This window comes from Cucumis melo, chromosome 1 (assembly GCF_025177605.1).
Source record: "Cucumis melo cultivar AY chromosome 1, USDA_Cmelo_AY_1.0, whole genome shotgun sequence".
Taxonomy (NCBI): domain Eukaryota; kingdom Viridiplantae; phylum Streptophyta; class Magnoliopsida; order Cucurbitales; family Cucurbitaceae; genus Cucumis; species Cucumis melo.
The window spans coordinates 27,254,149-27,259,668 of record NC_066857.1 but is presented as its reverse complement, the minus strand read 5'-3'; the positions used below and the strand labels follow the sequence as shown (position 1 = coordinate 27,259,668).

At 35.0% G+C, this 5,520-nt stretch overlaps 1 long non-coding RNA gene across 2 annotated transcripts; it reads left to right on the top strand.

Moving 5' to 3' along the window:
* The first annotated feature begins 2,690 nt into the window (after positions 1-2,690).
* LOC103497627 (uncharacterized) lies at positions 2,691-5,217 on the top strand. Of its 2 annotated transcripts, XR_007821903.1 has the most exons (4): positions 2,782-2,946; positions 3,862-4,315; positions 4,442-4,822; positions 4,908-5,217. It is a non-coding gene; the product is annotated as an uncharacterized LOC103497627 (long non-coding RNA). The 2 variants fall into 2 exon arrangements; XR_539461.3 differs by having other exon boundaries at positions 2,691-2,824; positions 4,442-5,217.
* Positions 5,218-5,520: the final 303 nt, after the last annotated feature.

Here is a 5,520-nt window from a genome sequence, read left to right as displayed (position 1 = left end):
AGCATTAGTTGTCTTTTGGGTGGCTACAAGTTCATCCTACAAAAGTGGGAAGAATGAAAATTAATAGTTGCTTATACAAAAAAAAAGTAGAAAAAATGAAAGTACTTACTATAAGATTCACCATTTCCTTCGTCTCTTCATCCGAAATTTGTCCCTTACGATCCATTCTAACTTGTTTCCAAACTATGGATCGATCAATTTGATATGATGGCGATGCTTTCTATTTATAGTTCAAACATGAAGTGAACATTAAAGAATGTGGCAAAAGAGTAACTATAACACAATAAGATATTTAGAATTACATATAATCCTACAACAGCTTATAGAAGTTAGTTTACCAATTAGTTTACCAACTCAATAGAATCCTACAACAGCTTATTTGAAGAAAAAGAACGTTAAAGAAAATCAGCTTACCAACTCCTCCATAAGATTTGCATACCCCTTCCTAGAGGTTCTGTGGTTGTACTTATGTTTCTTCCGCTTCTCCTTCCTATTTTCACTCTTTTTCTTTACATTTCATTATACAAATTTAATCGATTACCATATGGAGCTTATAAAATTGCAATTCAAGTTTAAAGAAGGATCAGAATCATTATACTTACTTTGAAGTCTTCCTTCAACCGAGATGCAACAAACTCAGTCCAATGTTATTGTTTATCTATGAAGGAGTACTCATTCGGCGGGAATTTCAGTTTTTCAACATCGTCCAAAAATGGCAAGACATATGTTGTCGCCAATCTGTACTTGAATTGACGAAAGCATACGTTAGCTTTCTAGATGATAGTTTCATGGGTTTCGAACTCATAACTTCGAGGCCAGACACGCGCTTAATTTGACGGAAAGGAGAGGATTTTTGAAAAGTTGTTATATATTTACAAGATTGCCATTGAAAATATGTGAGAAAAAATGATTTGCAGGCTATGAGATTCGAACACAGGACATCAAAGGCGCGCACAAGACGACACGTGGCATGCGTAGATTGGCCGAAGAGTGGAGAAGGTGGGCGCCTGAAGTCTTTCGAAAATGGGGAATAAAGAAATAACCTCGACTGGGATTCGAACTCGCGACCTTGATGTGTTTTATGCGCGTGGAAGTATTGAATCTTTTTGGTTATTTAACAATTGGTCTCTGATATTCGATTTACCCGTTTTTCTTTGTTCGAACTTAGTTTTAAGTATTTTTCATTGCATTGGGTTCGTAATAAAGTGTAGATTCTAATTCCGTATAAAATTATAAAAATAATGAATATATGAATGATATAGGTAGAGAGAGCCTAGGCTTTCGTGTTTTCGGTAGAGAGAGAAAATATGCTATTGTTATATAATTTTAATTGCGTGAGAGAGGGAATTAACAAAGTTTGAAATTTGAGGTTTTTTTTATTTCAAAATTTTTTAAATGATATAAAAAATTTGTTGATAATTAACAACGTTTTAAATGTGTCAGAAAAATTAAATTGTGTCAATAGAATTGTGTCAATAAATAATTTTTAACGACACAATTGTACCTCACCCCATCTTTTTTATTTTCAACGACACAATATCTTGATTAGTTGTGTCATTAAAACCCATTTTTCTAGTAGCCGGGAGAGAATAGAAATCGGAGCGGCCAAGATTCTTCGACGGCAGTCTCTTAGATTGGTGGGTTCGACGGCAATCCCTTAGACGATGTTTGCTTATTCGACGGGGTTTGCTTATTCGACAAAGTGGGATTAGTGGGTTTGACGACAGTCTCTTAGATTTGGAGATGAGTTACATTATTTCCCGTTTTTTGGTAGGGAGAGAGCAAATGTTGAGCAAATTGTAAAACTCTTTTTGAATGTCGCGTGAAGAGGGAATTGGAAAATTTTGAATTTTTGGTTTTTTTATTTCAAAATTTATTTAATGACACAAAGAATTTGTTGTTAATTAACGACACTTTAAATGTGTCAAGAGCTTACATAAGATTGAAACCATGAATAGTCACTTTTAAGTTATAACATTGTTATAACTATATAAAATTGACTATTTCGATTATTGATGACCTAGGTAACTTAATTGTAGTCTTAAGCTAACTATGAACTTCTGCTCATGTGGAATTATTCTTAGATATCTGTATATAGGTGAGGTCAGCTTAGCAGCACTGGTCTAATAAGCCTCCCATTTTAGAGTTAAGACCAGGTGGATAACTAGGGACATAGACTACAAGACGGAAATCACTCTACTCGCTTTAGGGTTAGTAGATAGGTTGTTCCCTTAAGAACTGAATCCAAGTCTTAAACAAAGGGCCCTACCCTCTCATTGGCCCAAGAGGGATTCGGTTTAAAGGTTAGACCTTAAACCCAAGATGTAGTATCGGGATAAAATGGTATTTTAACCCAGCCGAACAATTTATGAAGAATTAAGTTACTGATCAATGTTATATCAGATGAGCACAAATAATCTGTGAAAGGAGTGCAACTACGAGACTTGAGTGGAATCACGGTTAGTTAACGAATGTTGACGGTCTAAAAAGGTTTAATCAGTTAATTCCATATGGTTGGAGCCATGATCTATAGATTTATTAGGTTTCCCTGCTAGCTCATATGTAATTAACTTAGAACAATACGTTGAACTAATTCGAATAGAAGTTAAGGTATAAAACCTATACAACTAGTCAAACATATTATTTAAAAGCCCTAAAACAGTCCATTAATCTATGTTACATTAACAAAACACTAATTAACTACAAAAGAGAAATACATCAACTTCCCTCCCCTCGAGGAAAACTCGTCCTCAAGTTTAGTCTAAAATTTGGAGCGGGAGAAAATTACTCAGAAAATCCACTATGTTGAAGATAGGAATGATGTGTAAGTGATCGGGCAACTCAATTTTGCAAGCATTGTCACCAAACCTCTTTATTATACCGAAAGGGGCCTATCTTATTTGGCTCTGATTTATTGTATTTTCCAGCTGTAGTTGTTCTTTGAAGGTAGATCATTACTAGATCTTCTTCGTTACATTCTTTGAACCATTTAGGCTTGTCGGCTGGCTTGTGTCATGTATTTTTCATTCATCTTCTCAATTTGGTTTGTCACTTCATTATGAAGCTTAGCTATCATTTCTGCCATGCCTTCCGCTTCCAAACTAAGATCAACTTTATAAGGAATATTAGACTGTTAATTTAGTGTAAACAATACCTCTTCTATTGATCTATTCTTCATGTGGTTGTAAGCCAACTCGACTTACTAAGACTTTCTCATTGTTTAGGTTTGTGTCCTCCAATGCATCTTATAAGGTTAGATAGAATTCTACTAATGAATTCCTTTTGGTCATCCGTTTGCGATGGCAACAAGAGATGAAGCTCTTCTGACCAGATTTCTGCCTAGTAATCCTGAATTTAATGAAACCAACATAACACGTCACTTCCCCGGATGCTGTCTAATCAGAACGCAAAACTATGTTCTCTATTATTATTCATTATTATTAAAAAAAACGTGGGCTGAAGTTCGAGTTATATCTCAAAGTCTTCAGTTCCAAAAAGTATTCCAACTGGTGCATTTATTTGAGGTTCATGAGTTTAGGCGAATAATTATGTTTAAAGTTCAGTTGTGAGTTGTGACTCAAACCGAATCACGTTTTTATAAGTGTAAAGTTGGTGGGTGACTGCAGTATCTGAAAGCAAGGATTTTTTCTATCATCCTTTGTTATTTATTTTCTACAATTTGAGCCTTTTCACTTTTGCTACTTTTGGTATGCCTGTTTATTAATCATAATAAGATGGCAGGAAATTTTTTTCTGATTGTTAAATTTGCGATCTGTTTACTTTTTGTTCTAATTTGAATTCTGAATTTATTAAAACTACATGGTTGTTGGCTGATGGTGTAAGAGTTACATCTTTTGTCAGATAAATAAGGTCAATCCCAGGGAATTAAATCCATATTTTAAAGAAAATGGAACTGGTTGTCCCGAGGAAAGTGATAGACTCAAATCAGATATAGACAAACTTCCACCATCTCGGGTTGTTGGGGATGGGACGTTAGTTGGAGACTTAAACCATTGAAGAAGGCCGAGGAGCAAGCAGCTCGAAATGGACGGAGAGTTGAAGAGGCTTGCTCATTATTACTATATTATGTTTGTTCATGCAATTTTTTACCCTTTAATTTCTTTGGTTTTTTATAAATTGGAACTGTATAGGTTGTTGAAGAACGTTGTGGTTCTCTTGGCCAACTTGCTGTCTCTCTGTAGCAGCCAGTAAGGTGGCACCGTCACGTTCTCATTTACATGCTATAGAAAATAGAAAGAGAGGGCTAACCAGTCATCAACCATCAGACAGTCAAAATGAAGGTTATTCTGGAAAGGTACTTGGAAATCATTGATTGTGTTAATTTTACTAGATATGTGGCTTCATATTTTTGTTTGAAACTTATCTTTATTCTTCATAATGAAGAAAATAATACATCCATGCTAATTTGGTGCCATTTTAGACCTCTGCGAGGGAACACTTGAAGGACATCTCTTCCAGAAATCCTGAAATGAGGGAGCCTAAAGTTTGAGATTCTTTATCATGGGAAAAACAACAAAGTCAAAATGTTTCTTCAAGGGATGTTGGTTTCATTTCTGTAGCAGTGTCCAGCTTAAATAAGTTCTCAGATGATGGAAGTTTTGCATCTGAGTTTCTCAGACAACAACGTGAAAATACTTTGTGATTCAGTTAAGAGAGGTGAAATCAGAATTGGTTGTCTCAAATCCGAGAAGCGCATTGAAGATTGTGTTTCGGCCAGGATGCAATGAGAGCAAACAAGTTGGCTGCAAAGGCATTTCAACTTCAATGTAAAAGGAAAACATGAAAAGCTCAAAAGCTTTTGGTAGGACAAGTTTTAGTCTCTACAAACTCCATTTTCTCATTTTATTTTTGGTATTGTTGCTGCATGCCACACTTATGTTTTCTAGTAATGGTGGTTTTCTAGGATTGATTAACGTTGTCTAGGAATGGTGGTTTTCACATCCTCATTACCAGCTATCAGCTACTCGTTTCTGATGAAAAGTGTTTTCGACATGTGAAGTGGCAATATATGGTATTGGATGAGGCACAAGCAATCAAAGTTCTACGAGGTTTGTTCTTTTTTACTTTGCATAAGGCTTTAGCTGATATACGTACTTTGTTGGTCCTTGACTAGAGCTATACGTACTTTGTTGATATACGAACTTTCCTATTTTGGTGGGTTTTCTTTTTTAATGCACTTGTATTCTTTCTCTTTTCTTTTCTTTTCTTTTTTTTTTTTTTTTTTTTTCTCTCAATGGAAGACCGGATTTTCATTAATAAAAAGAAAAAGAATGATGAGAATGAAAGGTTTTTCTTGTATATTATCGACCCTCCTCCCTTCCTATTTTAGTGTTTGAGTGAATACTAGTAATAATCAATCATTTAACTTTGTTACCTCGCCCAAAAATAATAAGAAAAAAGATGATCCATCATCTAACTGAGAAACAGTTGATGAAGGGATAGGGTGTTAGGCTTTTGTTAACATGAAATCTTCTTGCTTGTGCCACGAATACCAAACAG